At 36.0% G+C, this 20,842-nt stretch overlaps 2 protein-coding genes and 1 long non-coding RNA gene across 6 annotated transcripts in view; 1 reads left to right on the top strand and 2 right to left on the bottom strand.

Moving 5' to 3' along the window:
- LOC106867260 (uncharacterized) overlaps positions 1-4,664 on the bottom strand; it is a 36,025-nt gene extending 31,361 nt beyond the window's left edge. The window contains exon 1 of the mRNA XM_052970935.1: positions 4,525-4,664. The gene's annotated coding sequence lies outside the window, so the exon portion shown is untranslated. The remainder of the gene's footprint in view (positions 1-4,524) is intronic.
- Positions 4,665-5,138: 474 nt separating this feature from the next.
- Positions 5,139-20,842, top strand: part of LOC106867264 (uncharacterized) — a 95,466-nt gene continuing 79,762 nt past the window's right edge. For 2 of the 4 annotated variants that reach the window (XM_014912085.2, XM_014912081.2), the window contains exon 1: positions 5,139-5,494. The gene's annotated coding sequence lies outside the window, so the exon portion shown is untranslated. Of the gene's footprint in view, positions 5,495-7,984; positions 8,101-9,224; positions 9,535-20,842 lie in introns of those variants that run through there. The other 2 variants (XM_014912083.2, XM_014912082.2) reach the window with 2 other exon arrangements.
- Positions 5,963-9,196, bottom strand: LOC128248742 (uncharacterized). Its single transcript, XR_008264929.1, has 2 exons — positions 8,844-9,196; positions 5,963-6,224 (listed from the first exon to the last, which is right to left on the bottom strand). It is a non-coding gene; the product is annotated as an uncharacterized LOC128248742 (long non-coding RNA).

Here is a 20,842-nt window from a genome sequence, read left to right as displayed (position 1 = left end):
TATATATATATATATATATATATATATATATATATATATATATACACACACACACACACACACACGCACATATGCATATATGTATTTGTGTATGTATGAAAATATATATTATATCTGTGCACACCTTTAAAGAAAATGAATCTTGTATGCTCCACTGGATGTGCAATGTCAGTGTTTATGTACGACAGAGTGGAAATGTCTTGAGAAGAAAACTGGGCATAAGAGGCATCAGATGTAGTGTGCAAGAGAGAAGACTGCATTGGTATTGTCATGTGATGCATATGGATGAGGAAAGCTGCATCTAACTGTGGATGGAACTTGTGAAAGAGGTAGACCCAAGAAGATATGGGATGAGGTAGTGAAGCATGATCCTCAAATGTGGGGTTTCATGAAGGCTATGAGAAGTGATCAAGACCTTTGATGATTTGCAGTGCTTGAGAAGACTCGTTAAGCCAGGTGAAATCATAATTGTGGCTGGTGCCGGTGACATGTAACAACACTTGTGACAGTGACACATAAGAAGCACCCACTATACTCTGAGTGGTTGGCATTAGGAAAGGCATCCAGGAATAGAAGCCAAGCCAAAGTCGGACTGGATCCAGGTGCTGCTCTCAGGCTTGTCTGTTCCTGTAAAACTGTCTAACCCATGCCAGAATGGAAAGCAAATGTTAAATGATGATGATGATGATGATATATATACATACATAGATATATATGTATGTATACTTATGTGTTTTATATATATATATATATATATATATATATGCATCCATATGTATGCATGAATATATGTATGTATATACATATATGTATAAACATATACATATCTATCCACACACACACACACGCACACGCACACACCAGGTCTCTGTACAATTTGCCTATGAAATTCTAGTCAAAGTGTATTGGCCAACTTGAAGCTATGGTAGAAAATAGCTGCGCAAGTTGGCATTGAGGAGATGGATTTGAAAACCATGTGGTTGCAAAGTGATTTTCTAAAACCACACACCATAAAAAGGATAATGATATATAACAGAACTGAGGCAGAAATTTACAAATTCGGGGAAGGATTGTAGCCAACTGAATCCACCTCTGTAATTGGTTGGTGCTTATTTTATTGTCATCAGGTTGATTAATAAGTGGCAGAAGTTGACCTTGGAAATAATTAAACTCAGAAATGTAGCATAATAGCACAGGAGTAATGAAATACCATCACTCTGCTAATTCTATCATTCATCACTGTTGTATCTTGCATTTATAATGTAGGCTATGCGCTTCCAGCCAGTATGTGTGAAGTGTTGTCATATTGATTTCAAATTTTGGCACAAGGCCAGTAATTCCAGGGGAAGGGGTAAGTTGATTATTTAACTGACCTTGAAAAGATAAAAGGCAAAGTCAATCTCAATGAAATTTGAACGCAGAACATGAAGATGGATGAACTGCTGCTGTGCATTTTGCCTGGCGTGCAAACGGTTCTGCCAGCTCTCTGCTTTAGGAAGAGTCCTCAATATTGCCAAGTGTGATAAGGTGGTGAGCTGGCAGAAACATTAGCATGCCAGGTGAAATGCTTAGTGGTATTTTGCTTGTCTTTATGTTCTGAGTTCAAATTCCACTGAGGTCGACTTTGCCTTTCATCCTTTCGGGGTCGAAAAATTAAGTACCAGTTGTGTGCTGAGATCGATCTAATCGATTGGTTTCCTCCTCAAAAATTTCGGTCTTGTGCCTGGAGTAAAAAAGAATATTGCCAAGTGTGATAGTTGGTGCAAAACTGATGGTAACATTCTGACCAGTTATATACCACAACCAGTAATATTCTGATCAGCAATATATAAATCTCCTCTCTCTTTCTCTCTCTATACATATATATATATATATATAATAATATTAGGGACAAAATCCAAAATTACAGGCAAAAAACTCAATTAAAATCAATTTATAAAAAATTAAAATTAAATTGAGCCTTATAGATAAAGTAGATATAAAATATATAGTTTTAGGGAAAATAACCAATTATCAAGAACTCATCGATGAAAATCCACTATCACATATAGAAAAATTAATAATTAAAAGCACAATAAATATATATATATCATCATCATCAATATTTAATGTCTGGTATAGGTTGGATGGCTTGACAAGAACTGGCAAGGCCAGGGGCTGCACCAGTTTCCATAGCTTCTTTTGGCTTGGTTTCTACAGCTGGATGCCTTTCCTAATGCCAATCACATTACAGAGTGTACTAGGTGCTTTTTACATGGCACCATCTCAGTGCTTTTTATGTGGCACTTTAGTTTTAAAATCTCAATTCTGTTATGGTGGGTGGATCTTCTTGAGTACAGCAGTGCGCCACATATCTTGGTCCTCTTTCGTCTCCTTTGTAAAGCTCAGCATTTTGAGATTGGCCTTTGATACTTCATGCCATGTCTTATTGGGTCTTCCTCTTTCACAACTTCCCTCTGTTTTAAGTGATCAGCACTTCTTTATGCAACCTGTTCCCATCCATCTGCATCACATGACAAAACCAGCACAGTCTCCTCTCTTGCACACTGTATCTAATTCCTCTTATGCCCAAGTTCTCTCTCAATACACCAATGCACATGCACACTGACATTGCACATCCAATGCACTCCTCTGCAGCCTTCACATTCAGGGCCAACATCACATTATCATACAGCGTCACAGTACATACACATACATCATACAATCTTGTCTTTGCTGAGAGAGAGGGAGACCTTTGGTTGCCAACATAGGTAAAAGCTCTCTAAATTTTTCCCTACCCTATTCTTAGGTGTGTGACAAAGGAGGTTGGATCTCCAGGAGATCCAGTTGTATGAAAGCAGTACTGGTAGGCATGTTGGAGGAAGAGAAATTCAAAGTATTAGAGATGCTTGTTGTTAGTGCCTTTCACTGTTATTTTGTGATATTAGAAGTGGGTGCAATTGGCTGGTAGTTGGTAGAGTATGAGGAATTGCCTTCAAGGGAATGGGACACACTGTAGCATGTTTCAAAAAATCAGACTAGAATGAAGAAAGAAAGACTAAAGAATCTGGCACATTGTTTAAAGATTTTGGAAAGGACTTTATCTGATCCAGTAACTTTGTTAGTTTGAAGCACTTGGAGGTACTTTTGTGTTTGACATGTGTGATTGTGTATCTTGTGGAAGATTTTTTATTTAATGAGTGTAAAGATTTCCCTAGATGGATGCAAAGTGGGTAGCAAATGTAGTGACTTTCTCTAATGGAGTAATGCTTGCAGACATTGGTGTCTCGAAACATGGGTACACAGGGTAGTTGCCTGGCAACTCCTTCACAAATCTAGGGGCCCAATGCTAATCTATGTATGTTGTGGTTGTGTATGTAGGGGCCCTATACACTGCTTTGCCAGTGGGGCCTATAATGTTTTTAAAATGGCTCTGCTTACAGAACTATAATGGTTGAGAAATAGAGGAAATGACAGGGATTAATTTTGGCAAGGGACCAAAAGGAGTGAATGCAGTGAGGAGTGAGTGTGTGTGTGTGAGAGAGAGAGAGAGAGAGGAAGAGAGAGAGAGAGATAGAGAGAGAGAGAGAGAGATAGATAGATAGATAGATAGATAGATAGAGAGAGAGAGAGAGAGAGAGAGAGAGAGAGAGAGAGAGAGAGAGAGAGAGAGAGAGAGAGAGAGAGAGAGAGTTGGTTCAATGCCTGTAGGCATTGTTTGTGGTGCAGATGAGTTCTTGTTTTAGTTCTGGAAATCTTGTTTTAGGTAAGATCCATCTAGTTTGTAGGGTGAGTGTGTGTGTATGAGAGAGAGAGATAGATAGATAGGGAGAAAGAGAGAAAGTGAATGAGAGAGAGAGTGATAGAAAGAGAAAGTGAATGAAAGAGAGTGAAAGAAATGGGGAGAGAAAGAAAGAGAGATTGAGAAAGAGAGAGAGAGAGACAGACAGACAGATAGATAGATAGATAGATGGATAGATAGATAGATAAATAGATAGATAGATAGATAGATAGATAGATAGATAGATAGATAAATAGATAGATAGATGGATGAAGAGAGAGAGAGAGATTTCTCTTAGGGTTGTGAGTGTATGCAACAATCGATTTCACAAACCTTCAAGGACACTTCTATGTGGTTATTCGATCAGAAAAAAAACCCAAATCACCCTGAATTTACACTTTATCGTCTTAAAAACGGTACGGGCGTATTAGTTAATGGTTATTTCTGAAATGTTATTGATCAGAAACATGCTCCGTTAGGGGTGACTTGAAGTTTAACAACTTGAACTACCACCACAAATTTTAAAATACTGACTTATTTATGGTTTTTTTTTGTTTAGTATAAGACTGAAATAAATGTAAAGATGATGTAGAGATCGTAAATATCTTTCAAATATTCTGTCGATATTTCTCTTTGTATTTCATAAACTCCAAGTCAAAGAAAATGTCATCTTATATCATTTAAAGAGACAACATTCAATTAGCTATATTCAAAGATAGCATTTATGTTTACGATACATGATATTAAGTATATACACAACTTACACTGCATTTGAATCTCTTTCCAACTGAAGGGCAACAACATCCAAACAGCGAAATCATGAAATCATATAAACCAACTTCCAATATTTGTCACTGTACGTCATTGTGTGTATACAATAACCATAGCAACCAGAGCACTACTGGCCTGCCCTTTCAATACGCAATTAACTGATATGCAACATAAATTACTTTTGAATCTCGTCACCTATAATAATTCAATTCACAGCCAGGATGCATTATAAAGAACATAAAATGACGTTGAAGGGAACGTCCTCAAATCGGCGAAATAATGAGAACGTATATGAAACTTTTCCCGATGTTTGTTACTGGATTTACATAGCAACGATAGTATTACCCACACACATAATCCCTCCTACTTCTTTCACACTTTCTTTTTCTGTTTATTGTTGTTATGCCCTAACCGAGCAAACCAATAATCCTATACATTCTAGCCTTGGCTTATCCCGTCTTTTCAGGAATATGTTTAAGACTATATTATCCCATGTGCTTTTTTCTTTTTTATGACGGTAGTGTGTAAGTTGAGAGAGATTCGGTTGCTATGTTTAGCATTTCAAGCAACAACTTTATCGACTCTATTTACTGCTTCCGGGTCATTGTCGCTATACAGAGGTTACTGAAGGAGAGGTCAGGGCGACGTAGCTTTATAATGCCCCCCACCTCCTTCTTGTGCCCACCTTCTACTTAAAAGTTCTGTCTATTCAGCACACTGGCTGAGTCGTGTTACTTAATTGCTTCAGCTCTTCCTTCGCCGGCTGTTCACTCTAGTCATACCACTACAACCATCACCACGATCAAAATAACGCTGTTAAATAATTTGCACACACGCATAAACTTTTTATTTTTACCATCTTTTTTGTGGATATAACATACTTTTTGTCCATAAACGCATTCGTGACTATAAACTATTCTTTTTCTGATTGCAATTATATTGTAATATTTTGAGCGGGATAAGGTAAGTTTTCAACGATCCCCTACCTATTTTGATAATCGTATTGTTGACATTAATATACTTTTACAACTTTAAAACAACTATTATTTCTCATGCCGGTTATTGGTTTTCATTAATTCGAAGATTATTAGCTGAATAATATTTTCTTGTGCAGAACAACAAATGTCTTCGATTATTATATCTGAACTGAAGAAAATACGTTAGATTTTGGCGGGATTTTCATCTAGATTTTTGAAACTCAATTTTCAAAATCGTCCTGTCATGTAAAAATATTTTTAAAGAAATTAATTGCGGGCCCGTTTTATATCTAATTTTATGTTTTTATTTTCCTAGTTTAAAACTTGATTTCTTTATTAGCTGTCTAATTAAATGTAATTAAGCATTTAGATGGAATTAACAGATGTTATTGCAGTATGGCACATTCTTCGATTATAAAATGAAAACATAAATGACAACAAATTTAAAAGTAAATTTGAATTAGTTCTGGGTTTTATTTAATTTTCAAAGATGTCAAAAAAAAAAAAATAAAGCAACAAAAACAGTTTCAAGTTTGTAAATATCCAAGCATTGAATTGATTGGGATAAATTGTATTTACTTTGTTGATCGTTGATTTACGCACGTGGGAAATTTATATTTGATTTCATCTCTTTGGACCAAACAAGGTTGTAAAGTAAAATAGAGTCTGAAAAAGTTCCTCTAGATCGGATCATATAACACAAGACTCAGTCGTGACTGCAATGTGTGAAATGATAAAATGCGATGTTAAGAAGTAAATAAATATTTCATTTCATTTAGAAAATGTAGGCCGATCTTTGTCGTCATCATTTGAGATAAACTTCATCAACTATAAAGTTTTTATCCTAGATAAAGATCGCTGGTTCATTAAAACATTAATTTATATAAACCATCACACTATTTCTAATATATTCTTTGTCCCTTTTTCTGGCATAATTATGCCCTTTTTCTTAATATTCACCACGTAAAGCTTTTTCACAGTTGTACATAAATAGTCCACTTCCACAATATATATGGGCTGTAACATTAACTCATTATATTATTAAACTAATTATCAACTATTTGATTCTCCTTCCCAATTAAGTAATCATAATTGTTTATTTTATTACACACTTTTGAAGAAAGAAAAAAAATTATATGTGGTCACTTTAACTTGTTGAGATTTCTCATACCTGTAAACGAAAAACCTTCCTCAAACAACTCCACAAGTTTATTTTTATCCATGCCCTTTTAAAGTTAACAGTAATTATTTACTGCAAAAGTCTTCCTTTCTATTTTTACTTGTATTAGCGCAAAGATTAAAAAAATTAACCTAAGTTATAATCGAAGCTAATGTTTATTTTATTTACAGTTTGTTCTTTTAAATAGTAGGCAGGTCTGCTGTTTTGGCAGTTATCCATTCATTATTATTCAACTGTTTATTTATAGAAGTTAAAAAAAAAATCAAGCTGTACAGTTTATGGTGTTTGCTAAAAGGAAATTTAAAATTTAATGGAACAAAGTCCCAATGAATTGGCTTTATTTAGTTAAAATAAACCATATAAAGTTAGTAAAATTGTTATTGTGACTATAGAGTAACTGTCAGTGGAATATTACAATATTATCACTTGATATGAATTAAACCTCGGGTAGAATGTGTAGGAATGATATCAAAAATATACTTTGCCAATGTTTATTTAAGTCTTCATAGATATTAAAATTGTATAGTTGTTTGTAGTGCATCGGTTGAGTTATTCCATATGGCAATTTTTGAAACTTTTTGCTACATTTACTCACACACGTATACATGTGTCTGTTGTTTAGCCCCAGGCAAAATGATCAAGCTGACCTTTAAGCAAAAAACATTCCAACCGTGAGTTTCTCGTCGTCTTAGCGGCAGCTAGGTTTACATTGTCTAACGTGCTCTCCTCTCACTTTCTTTAAAAAATATTATTATTATTATTTTTAAAATTTGGTTGGGTATAATCTGATGGAGATAGCGGCTGTTTCTTACAAGTCAGATAGCGGCGATCTTTTAGCCCAGATAGCTACCACGTAGGAAGCTTCTGAGGTGCCGCAATGTTGTCAATCATGTTTGGAGCATTGCCTAAAACAGGGGTTTTCAAACTGTGGTCCGCGGAACATAGGGGGTCCGCAAGGACAAGACAGGGGGTCCGTAGACAGCAAATGCTTTTTATGGGCAATTTGATTTTGTATATGTTTTTTAATCGAAATCTTTTAATTGACAATAAACCTATTTGTTAAATACTGTTAAAGAAATAAATGTAAAAATATGTTATTTTAAGCAAATATTTATGTATAAATTTCATAAGCGTTTATAAGGGTAAAGCCTGAAATATAAAGAGGTCCGCAAGTCAAAAAGTTTGAAAACCCCTGCCCTAAAATAAATAAAAATTTCTAAAACTTTTTTTAAAAAGAAGAATAGCGTTTCATACATTAAGACGGCATTTTCCCCCTTTTTCTCAAACCTTATGTATCATGAATGACAGTCCTCTGTAAAAATACAAAAAGTTCGCTAAGTAGAACTTATTTGTATTTACTTTTAGTTTTCGAGGACTGCCAGTAGTTTCTTCTTAACTTCTGTTGCTTTACTGTGAGTAAATATACCGACCGTTTTCTTTAAATATATGTATATATTTAAAATTTATTTCAGCATTAAACAGAAAGTCCTCTCATGTATCACGTTTTCTATTTTGATTGTTTCCTGTCAGATTATGTGATTGATTCAAAGAGGTCTTTTTAAAAGTTTAGAAACTATTTCTAGTACCCGACACTAGTGTTTTCTATCAGTAAATCTTTCGCCACCTCCAAATGTCTAAACTACATTCAAATCCAGACCATTTGATATTTAAGTTAATTGGGATAATCGAGCAAATTAACTGAGAAACAATGTTGTTCTGACATTGGATGGTGAGACTCAACAAGTGAAATTGCAATCTCTTCTTCCTTTAATTTTACTGCAAATATTTGTTAATAAGGGAATTATTGTTGTTTCACAGTAGTTGCGTGTCTGTATATTTGTGTGTAAATTGTTCTCAATTTCTCTTGTTATACAAAGTTTGATAGAAGTTTTATAAAAGTTGCGAACTGATCATTTTTAGTACTTTTTTCTCTCTGAAGTATTTACTTTTTTTTTTCTCCAGTTCTAACATAATTAACGGGCCTGAAGCTGATCTGGAGTAGAGAGAGGGCATTACGATTTTCTTTTAACGTTTTTTTACGTTTCTTTTCATGCTGATACACACATACATGGAATGACTGAAAACCCAGAATTTGTAAAACATATCACCTAGAATTTATGGGCGATATATTTTACATATGAATGAAAGCACTTACATTTAAATAACCTATTTTTCTTCGGCGCGGAGGAGCACAATACCTGATAAAATTGGGTTCATCTGGGGTGGTCCATACCTCTCAGTGAAATTTTCCCTTTTTATTTTGTTTTAGATGAGGGTATGTGATTTAAGGAAGATCTGGTTGCTTTTCCGAGCAGTCCAAGCGATCATATTGAGGGTCCCTCATTTGGTTCGCGAAACCTATTGAGTCCCTACGTGGTAGCTCGGCTCGCTAGAAAGAATAGGAGTGACACATTATATAGTATGGTCTGAGGTTGTGAACGGAGGAGGCCTCCGATCAGAACTAACTCGAGAGCAAACAACACTAACAACGTCTTTATATTGTGACGTAAAAAACAAATTCCTAACAAAATAAACAATTTCTTTTTTGAAAGGCAATCTGGAGGAATTTATTAACTTTCAATGCCAGGAAATGTGGTAAACACGTATTCAAAGATCCAGTTTTCGATTACACAACAGTACTAAATAATAACAACAGTAATAGCATTAATAATAATAATTGTAACAATATTAAAAATAATAACTGTCATTTCAAACATGACGTTTTGCTATTAGAAAAAAAAAAAATTCTAAGTTACGTAAATGAATCCTACCCGTTTCAATATCCAAAGTGTATGTACCCTTAATAATATACATACACATTCTATATATAAACTTAATTCATACCGGTATGTGCTGCTATTAATAATTAATTCGCATTTACACTGTTTTTGTTTTATATCACCATGTGTTCTAAATCTGTTTTCACATTTTCTATATTATTTCTAGACTATATATACTGTGCTTGACATTTAAATATGGTTTTGATAAAGCTGAGATCAACTTCATTGTAAATCTCAAAATACCCTGCTGTTACTAACTACTCGATACCAACTCAACTATTGCTTTTTCATGAGAATGGCGCTCCTGAGTAATTTATCTCGAATATCATTTTTTGTTTTGTTTTTGTTTTTTTGAAACGCTAATTTTTTTTTTACTCACGGGCATATTTTCTCCGTTTTTTATTATTATTATTTCTATCATCGCTACTTGAACAAGTAAGGCGAAGAGGTCTAATGAGGCGGGAATGTGATTGAGGTTGTCTTCGTACTTTCTGAAAAGATTTGAACATTAGTAATTTAACTAACATTTTCATTTACTCGCCACAGATTCATTTTAAATTAGATTGTCGATAATCATTATATTACATATGTTAATACTAAATCAGCTGTATCTTTAACTTGTTTCAGCTTTAAAGCTGCAGTCGTGCTGGAGTTGTATGTTTATTGATATTTCATAAGTTGGCCGCATGATGAAGAATGCATAAATAACTTATTGTTTTCGTTTAACTTATAATAATTACCAGTGAGACCCATGGCAATTCAATATTTTAGTTATTTCTATTTTGTGGCATAAATTTATAGATCTTCATAATATCATTTCATTATGTTAAAAATTAAACACATGCTGAATAACATAAATTCTAATCTTTCTATTCTCTTTTACCGATTTTATTCATTGGACTGTGGCCAGGTTTTTGAAAGCGTAGAGTGATTGTTTGCAATGTCAACAAGAAATGTAAACATTTCATTCAAATAATGACAAGCCTGGAATGCAAACATTCACGCACACACACGCGCACACATATATACAGGTCTGTTTTCCTAATTTACTTGCATGACCTTGATTGTCTCGGTGCTATAGTAAAAGGCACTTGGCCATGGTGCTGTGCAGTGGAACTGAACCAAAAACACTTGGTTGCTTAGTAACTTCTTAACCACATAATCGTGTCTGCACTTATGAGTCAAACTCATAAAATGTCCACCATGGGCTTAATCTACCCTTGTTGTTTCAAACAAACCAAAGAGCTTTTATTAGGAATAACAGACAATTTTCCATCACTTTGTATTCTAATGTCTTTAAGAAAAGAAAGGATACATTAGGTAATGAAGTCTTGGCTACCCTGTGATTGAACAGCAAATAACAAAAAATTCTAATAGCAAAAGGTTGGAATAATTTTGGTCATAAAGTCTGCTGAATCTAACTGATTTGAGAATAAACAGCAACAATTAGACATTTGTTGTCCCAGGCCAACAGAAACACTTCTCTGTGGTTGCTGAATTTGCTTGAAAAGATAGCTATGGCTTCCTTCATACTGTCTTAGAAAAATGAAAAAAAAAGGAAGCATTGAATAATGCAGTCTTGGGTGAGACATTAAACTTTATCCAGTGATGAGGCTCCAGCTTGGGAGTTCATGAGTTAAGTTGCCCCTTAATCACCACTACTCTCAGATGTGCTCAGAATTGGGGTGGTTGTTCTTGTCAAGAGCCTCAAATATAGGTCAAATAATACAAGATGGTCCTGTGACTGAGGCTCGCAGGACTCGGAAAAGGTTGGCTCTTGTATATGTGTGTCACTGGTCACCAGTGTGAGGATAAACCCTGTTGTCACATGAACTAGTCATCCTGCCAAAGGGTTAAATAAGTTGTCTTGAGGGTAAGCTTTGGAGAGCAGGATACTAATAGAGTAAATTAATTAACTAGCTGAAATTAACTGGGAATGCTGTTGTATTTTTCCTGAGAAAAATCTTGAATCTTCAAATTTTAGTATAGAGGTCCATAATTGCTGACACCTGTAAAACTGACTTTGCACATGAAGAGAGATAGTCCTCCTGAATGCACTGTTTGTGTGCATTGAGAGCTGGTTTTGAGGAGATCTGTTTAAGAATAACAGAAATGATACCTTCAGAACCAGCTGTCTTGTTGAGGGAGTTGGAGCAGCTGGAGAAGTTTTAATTATGTGCGTGGAGGTGAGAGATGTGAAATTGAGGAGTTGAGAGAAGTCTTGTTGAAGGAGTGCAGTGTGGATTCAGATATAAAATGGACATTAATTGGGGTAGCCTTAGCCTTCTTACAAGGTCAACTTTATCAAGGAGTGACCAGGTGAAGGAGCATTATGCAAAGTTAGTAAAGAGCATCATAAGGTCAACTTGATCTAAGGTTGACTAGATGAATGACTGTTATATATATATATATATTGTAGAATTATGTATGAAGTAATTAACATCACCACTTTCACTGTCTATTTGGTTTTATATAGCAATTAAAATCATTAAACTACTGAATCTTTTACAATGTCTTGTGACTTAAGTAAACATCTCTGGTTTGGGTTGAGATTATTAAATGGAAATATTTTCACATGTAATGAAAGATTACAGAATGCCCACTACACTCCATACTTTTCTCATCACCATCATCATTGTTGTAGCAACCCACTACTTCTGCTGTTCTGCAAATATACTTTTAATTACTGATTTGATTAATAACAAACAAGTGCAAAATACCTAATGCTGTTGTCTTAAGTATTAGTGTAATTATATTTACAGGCATTTCCTCTTTGATAATTGCTTGTGTGTTTGTGTGTAGCTGTGGTAATTTCAGTAGTTGGGGCTGCCTACTTCCAGAAGTTGGATATCGTTACTATTGCCTTTTGCATGTGATGCAAGAAAATGAAAAAGGGTTCTTCAGTACATCATGCTTTCTCACTCACTCCTTCACACATTCACATAATATATGAATCTAGAAAGTGCATAGATGTAGGTAACACCTTAACACTACACCTTTGCTATTATTAACCCTGTTCAATCCAACTGCAATTCTCTATCCTTATCTTTCTTTTTTTTTACACGACTTCCTTAATCCTATTTACCAATCCCCACAAGTATTCCTATTCTAAATACTATGAACTTATATTTGCCTCTTCCTTTAAGAACTACTTTCATCTCCCTTGTGTACCTCCTATGAGACCTGTCTAGCTATTCTTCCTGCTAGACAAATGTTTTTTTTTTATTCTTATTTCAGATTTAATCATTACCTTTTTTTTTCTTATCCTTGCTTCAACCTCTTCTGGTTGTCATTCTTTCAAGTTCTTGTTTTTATCCAGTTCCTAACCATTCATAGAATTCCTTTCTTTTTTTCCATTCTTTCTCACTTTTATAATCCTCAAGGCCTTTTCACTCTGTTAAATTCTTCCATTCTTTTTTGCCCCCTTAATCCTTTACTCTTTTGCTTGTTTCAGTCATTGGATTGAAGCCAGCAAAACTATATTCTGATACTGACAAAAGCCTCAAGGACTGACTATATCAACGGAACCTTGCCTTCAAGGTTACAGTTGCCTGTATCTTTCTTTCCAACTTTTGGTACTTATTTTATTGACGTCTATACAATGAAAAGCTATGTCAAATGTACATGTAGGATTTCAACTTAGAATGTAACCAAACACCACAAAGAATTTTGTCAGAGGCGTTACCAAATCTCACATCTACTCCCACCTCACATCTTGGTTGTTCAATAAGATGGAGTTTTATTTAATGTTGGTAACTTGATTTTGGTGGAGTTGGCAGGAATTGTGTAAAGCCCTGGTGTAAATGTAATACAGTATTTAGTTGTTTCAGCCTTTTAAGGTCTAGGTTCAATACTCACCAGAGATTGATCTTTACTTTTTAATACTTTAGGGCTTGTGGAATAATGGCTTGATAACATACTGGGATCATGCAACCATTTATATTCTTTTCATTGAAAATTTACTTTGAAGTCTCACCAGTATATAAGTATTTACATATTTAAATTTGTGTTTGAATAGCAACTCAACAAATATTGTGTGTATGTGTTATTCCAGTTCAGCTCTGTCTGAGCCCTTATGATCAAAGAGATTTTAGCTATGACCAACTAATCTTTGCAGAGATTATCAAAGGTGTCCCTATTTTTGTTTTTAGTGTAATTTGAGATGCTGTGCTGATATTTCTAGCAAATCAAGTGACCACATAGTGGCTCCCTCATTTTCTAGAGTGTGAGTGGGTGCATATATGTTACGAGTGCTCGTATTACTCTGTTGCTAAGAAGTTCGTTTTGCAATTGGGGGATCCCAGGTTTGATATTACATAGTGTCTTGAACAAGTGTCTTTTACCATAGTTTTGAATTAACAGAGGCTGTGTGGAAGCCTGCTAGATGAATTGTACCTATATTTCAAAACTCCTTGTTATATTATATCATATTGATTTGGCCTGAGAATTATGTTAAGATGTGGCAGTATGGTTGAGAAGTTAGTTTTCCAACTATGTGGTCTTGAGTTCAGTCTCACTGCATGGCACCTTGGGCAAGTGTCTTCAACAATCCCATGCCGACCAAAGCTTTGTGAGTGGATTTGATTGTGTGTATATGTGTGTATCTTTGTCTAGATATGTGATGGTTGTAAATAACCATCAGTCATACAAGCAATGTTGTTTGATTCTTGTCTTCTGCGATAAATATGTCTGACCATGGGGGAAATATTACTTGGCTTGGAAACTGGTGAGGAATTGCATCTGGCTATAAAAAGTTTGCATCAAATACTGTCTGACCCATGCAAACATGGAAAAGTGTACATTAAAATAATGATGATGTACCACAGATATGTGGAACATTCAGTTAGCCACTTAGATGTTAATTTAACATGTAAGTAATCAACTTGATTAAACAGCTGAAGCTGGTGGCTGATCTATCACCATATACTAATTTACATCCATTTTTCTGTTTGCTTAAGTAAGATGACTTATTTGTTAGATCAGATTGTTTGTACAGCTGGCGACCTCTCCTAGTCTCCTGTTTGCTAACCTAACTGTTCAACCATGAAGTGGGGGTGTTGTTTGCTTTTTGATCTGTAGGGCATTGCTTTAAGAGAAGATGTATATATATATATGTGTGTGTGTGTGTGTATATTTATATATTATATATATATATATATATAATATATGCTTCCCAATCATGTGGTCTAAGGCTCAATTCTACTATGTGACACCTTGGGCAGGTATCTTCTACTGTAGCATCAGGCCTACCAAAGCTTTGTGAGTGGATTTGATGGATGGAAACTAAAAGAAGCCCACTGTGTGTGTGTGTGTTTGTCTGTCTGTCTGTCCATCTATAGACAGATGGACAGACATTATCAAACAGGAAGGGCATTTGGCTATAGAAAATCCGCTTCAACAAATTCCATCTGACCTATTTCAAGCGTGAAAAGTGGACATTAAAAATGGTGATGCTGATGAATAATAGTAATAATATAATAATTTTTATTATTTTACTGGCCATGCTGGAGCACCGCCTTTAGTTAAATTGCTGCCAAGACTTATTCTTTATAAGCCTAGTACTTACTATATTGGTCTCTTTTGCAGAACCACTAAGTTACAGGGACTTAAACACCAACATCAATTGTCAAGCGATGGTTGGGGGACAAACACAGACACACACACAAACATACAAATATATATATATATATGTATATATGTACATATATATACATATATATGATAGGCTTCTTTCAGTTTCCATCTACCAAATCCACTGACAAGGCTTTGGTCAGTCTGAGGCTATAGTAGAAGACACTTGCCCAAGGTGTCATGCTGGGAGGTTTGAAGATGGAGTTGATTATATCAACTCTTGAAGTTAACTGGTATTTGTTTTATTGCGTCCAATGTGGATGGATTTAAACTTGGAACTGAAAACAAAAATGGCTATAACTAAAAATCGCAAGCCACTCAGCGTGACTTTGTTGCCATCCATTCCTCTGATTTGTCTAATTGGTAATTAGAGTTCTTAGTATTGAATTGACACTGGCATGTAGCTGGTACTTGTGTCGTTGATGCTGGTAAAGTTAACTCACAGGATTTGTACTCTTGAGAACATAGTACTTAGTGGTTGGTATTTATTTAGTCTGGCGCTCTAGCTAACCATTTCTGCCATTCCACTACCTTCTCTTTCCCATTTTGCTATATCTTAAGTATTTTTACAGAATGAAGTTCTGTCTGTCTGTATGTATGTATGCATATATATATATATATATATATATATATATATATACATACATACACACATACATACATGCCTATATATATAATATGTAATATGGCACATTGTGTAGGAGATTGAATTGTTAGTATTTCTAGGCTAAATTGTTTCTAAAACTGCTGCAAAATATTTAGCAGTTTGGCTGCTGTAACAGTTTTCTTTGTTCTTTTATTTATTTCTGTAGCATTTAGCAACATGTTATCTATCTATCAGTTATCTGTCTATCTACCTGTCAATTATCTATTTTGGAAGATAAAAAAAATATACTTTTCTACTCTAGGCACAAGGCCTGAAATTTTGGGGGAGGGGGGGGCAGTCGATTAGATCGACCCCACCACGCAACTGGTACTTAAATTCATCGACCCTGAAAGGATGAAAGGTAAAGTTGACCTCGGCGGAACTTGAACTCAAAACGTGAAGACAGACGAAATACTGCTAAGCATTTTGCCCGGCGTGCTAACGTTTCTACCAGCTCGTCGCTGTAAGATAAAAGAATATAGCAATAACACTTGTATACTTGAATTTTTTTTTCAATCCTTGGACTGTGGCCATGCTGGGCACCACCTCGAAAGGTTTAGTCAATAAAATCATCCTCATTACTTATTTTCTGTGCCAGTGGCACATACAAAGCACCATTCGAGCATGGTCGATGCCAATGCCGGCTGACTGGTCCCGTCCTGGTGGCATGTAAAAAGCACTATTTGAGTGTGGTCATTGCTAGTGCCACCTAACTGGCTCCTGTGCTGGTGACATGTGAAAAGCACCCACTACACTCTTAGAGTGGTTGGTGTTAGGAAGGGCATCCAACTGTAGAAATATTGCCAGATCGGATTGGAGCCTGGCGCAGCTTTCTGGCTTGCCAGCCCTCAGTCAAATCACCCGACCCATGCCAGCATGGAAAGTGGGCATTAAATGATGATGATGATGATGGTACTTATTTTATTGGTGTCATTTTGCTGAACCACTAAGTTATGGAGACATAAACAAACCGACACTTGTTATCAAGCTGTGAGAGACAAACACGAAGACATGTATATGTCTCTTTACAGCACTTACTGGTCATTCTCTCCCTTCTAAATGTGAGCTTCCTTTATAAGAATCTGCTCTGCCCCCACCTTCTCTCATATTTTAGCACCTCATCTCCTAGCATGAAGTTGACCCCCCACCACTCTACTAAGAGTTTGTAGTTTTGTGAGCTGCAGGGCAACCTCACTAGTGCTAGTGGCATAAAGGAAGCACAACAGTACATGTTTGTAAAGTGGTTGGCATTAGGAAGAGCATCCAGTCATAGGAACCATGCCAAAGCAGACACTGGAACATGATGCAGACCTTGGAGCCATTGGATCTTGTGGAACCATCCAACCCATGCAAGCATCGAAAATGGACATTTGATGATGATGATGATGGTAGGTGTGCATGTCTGTGAATATTTACATTCCATGTCTTCACATGAAAGTGTTTGAGCAAAAATGCTGAGGTTATATGAACATAACATAAAATCTGTTTACAAATTATCCTGGAAGACAAGTGGAATAAAATGAAAATCTTTCATTTGAAAAATGGATAAAGTTTAGTGACACAAAGGGTACATGATTGTAAATAAAAATTAAATTAAAAACAATGTGGTTTTTCCAAATTGTTGATTGGGTGGGATTTGACAGTAGGATCTTCTCATTTCAATGTACTTGTTCTAGTGCTCCCGCACTTTGTGAAGGGTCCATGGAGGTCCTCCAAAGTGCAGGAGCCCAGGATCCTTATCACAGGCTCCTTCATCTTCTCAATGTCTTCAAAACGACTGCCCCTGAGGTCTTTGTTCAGCTTCGGGAACACTCAAAAGTCTCAGGGAGCATGGTTGGGACTGTACAGAGAGCGAGGGACGGTTTTGATGCTCATGTCTCTCTTGTCAAGACAGGATTATGGACTGATGCAGTGTCCTGGTATAGGTGCCACCAAACTAAGTAAAAGAGCTCTGGCCTTTTGCCATGAAATCACTTCTTGGACTCCTTAAAAACCTCCACAAGGTATTCTTTGTTGACTGTCTAATCCAAGGGAACCCAGCAGATGTCCTTCTTTGCTATCGAAAAAGGGGGTTATCATTACCAAAGTCTTGGGTCTGGGGGAGCCACAATGCTTCCATTGGGCACTCTCTCACTCTCCGGATCATCACAGGTCACCAGAAACTCAAGTACTCTTGAATTAGAGCTAACAAACTCAACCATCTCCCTGCTGTTACCAACTCACTGAACACCCTAGGAACAAACTTTGCATAAATTTTGCACATGTTTAGATCTTCATGAATAATTCTGTGTACAGTTGCCACATCAACTCTTAACTCTATGCTTATTGTCTTTATAGATAGTCCTCATCTAGAAAACTGTGAATTTTCTCCACCAGTTTTGATGCCCCTCTTCCACATCTCATCATCTCTCCTTTCATACAGACTTGTGCATAAAAGCACTTGTGTTAATATTATTGACAGGTGATAACTGCTCACTATGACCACTGGAACTGCCAAATTATGTGATTTTTGCCATTCCTTGGGCTTCTTAATGGCAGATGTTCAGTGAGGTATCATCATCATCATCATCATCATCGTTTAACGTCCGCTTTCCATGCTAGCATGGGTTGGACGATTTGACTGAGGACTGGTGCAACCGGATGGCTACACCAGACTCCAATCTAATTTGGCAGAGTTTCTACAGCTGGATGCCCTTCCTAACGCCAACCACTCAGAGAGTGTAGTGGGTGCTTTTACGTGTCACCCGCACAAAAACGGCCACACTCGAAATGGTGTCTTTTATGTGCCACCCGTACAAGAGCCAGTCCATAGCAGCCGATTCCCCCATTAATGACATAGAATATCAGTGCCTATTCAAGCACTGGTATCGCAAGTAGTCTGTGGGTTTAATTAAAAAGTAATTAATAGCAACAGAAGCAGTATTAATATCAAAGGTAATATTTATCTCCCACTTAAGTGTTGTGTTAGAACACAGAATATGTAATATATACATACACACACACACTTGATGGGCTTCTTTCAATTTCTGTATATCAAATGTACTCATAAGGTTTTCGTTGGTCTAGGGTTATAACAGAAGACACTTTCTCAAAGTGCTGCACAATGGGTTAGAACCTAAGATGACATGGTTGGGAAGCAAGCTTCTTAACAAAACAGCCGCACTATGCTTGAAAAAAGAAAAGTAAAAGATGGCCTTGACCTGTAAAATAGATATATCATTATCTTTTTTTCTTCTGATATTGTTATAAAGCCATTTATCAAAGATACTCTAACCTTGACCTTCCTATCCTTTTTAAAAGACCCATTATGTAAGTCAAGGATAATTTGGCTGCTTTTGTCATTCCAGTTTTGGTGAGGTGATATTAAAAGTTCATAATTGGAGCACAATTTTGATCATTTATCTCCTTGAGTAAAGCTGACCTGTGGCTTAACAATAACATAGAAAGATAAATGTTAAATACTGTTGTTGTTTAGTCCCTGATTTAGCAGACCTATGATCAAAATATAATTTAGGTCATTATTTTTTTATGACCTGTTGTAATTAGGGCTAATTTATAAGATGTGACCCCTTTTTATTTTGTGACAGTAGGGTGTGATTTGAGAGATAATTTGGTTGCTGCTTTTAGCAAGTGGGGGTGGGTCCATATAAATATTTTTGGGAGTCCATGCAATAATATAGTAAATTGGGGATTCACAATAGTATTTCAAGGGCCCCTGAAAAAATGTTTTTGATGAATGTATTGATATGAATTGCAAGAAACAGGTGGAGAGAGACAGGTGAAATGCTTAGTGGTATTTCATCTGTCTTTACGTTTTGAGTTCAAATTCCGCTGAGGTTGACTTTGCCTTTCATCCTTTTGAGATCAATAAATTAAGTACCAGTTGCATACTGGGGTCGATTTAATCCACTGGCCCCTTCCCTCCCCAAAATATCGGGCCTTGTGCCTAGAGTAGAAAAGAAGATATATATGACGAGCTTTTTTCAGATTCCATCTACCAAATTCATTCATAAGTAGGTGCAGGCATGACTGTCTCGTTAGAAGTTTGCTTCCCAACCGCATAGTTCTGGGTTCAATCCCACTGTGTGGCACCTTGGGCAAGTGTCTTCTAGAGCCTCAGGCTGAACAAATCTTGTGAATGGATTTAGCAGGCAGAAACTGAAAGAAACCCATCATTTATGTATGTCTGTGTCTGTCCCTCAACCACTGCTTGACAACCAGTGTTGCTGCGTTTGTGTCCCTGTAATGTAGCAGTTTAGCAAAAGAGAGCAATAAAATTGATGTGAAGCTTAAAAAAAAATATAACAAGTACTAGGGTTGATTCATTTGACTAAAAATTCTTCAAGGTGGTGCCCCAGCATGGCCACAGTCTAATGACTGAAACAAGTGAAGGATAAAGCTTTAGACTGCCTATGATTACAGTGGAAGACACTTGCCCAAAGTGCTGTGCAATGGGACTCTACCCAGAGTCATGCAATTTGGACGCAAACTTAACTACACAGCAATGCTTGAATAGATACGACAGCTAAATGGATATGGTTATAACATATTGAAGGTTATATTGAATGTTAAGTTTATGATTTGGTCTCTAACATTCTCTATTCTTTTATCCAAATTTGGGAAATGCTGTATGATTGCTGAAATCCATCTTGACAAAATGTTATGTGAATTGATGTAGAAAAAGATAAGCTCATATATATGTGTGTGTGTGTATATATGAGCTTATCTTCTTCCTTAGGCTTCAACATATTTGTATTTTTCTTTCATTTTCCTCTCTTGGTATTTGAGAATCTTTTTGATCTCTTTTTAACTCAAAGGTAATTAGTTTCAGTGCATAAATTTGCAAACACACACACACACACACACACACACACACACACACACACACACAATATATATATATATATAGCAAGACCCTGTAATGCATTTGTTAGGCTCCAGAGTAAAGGGGATTCATGACTTGCTTTTGACTTCTGTTTATTATTATTATCATTATTATTATCATCATCATCATCATCATCATCATTATTATTTATTTCACTTTTGTTACTTTGTGTTCTAAGGTAAGAATTGGAATATCACAACCCCCCCCCCCCC

This window comes from Octopus bimaculoides, chromosome 9 (assembly GCF_001194135.2).
Source record: "Octopus bimaculoides isolate UCB-OBI-ISO-001 chromosome 9, ASM119413v2, whole genome shotgun sequence".
Taxonomy (NCBI): domain Eukaryota; kingdom Metazoa; phylum Mollusca; class Cephalopoda; order Octopoda; family Octopodidae; genus Octopus; species Octopus bimaculoides.
The sequence above is the reverse complement of the archived record's forward strand: the minus strand, read 5'-3'. Positions and strand labels throughout refer to the sequence as shown.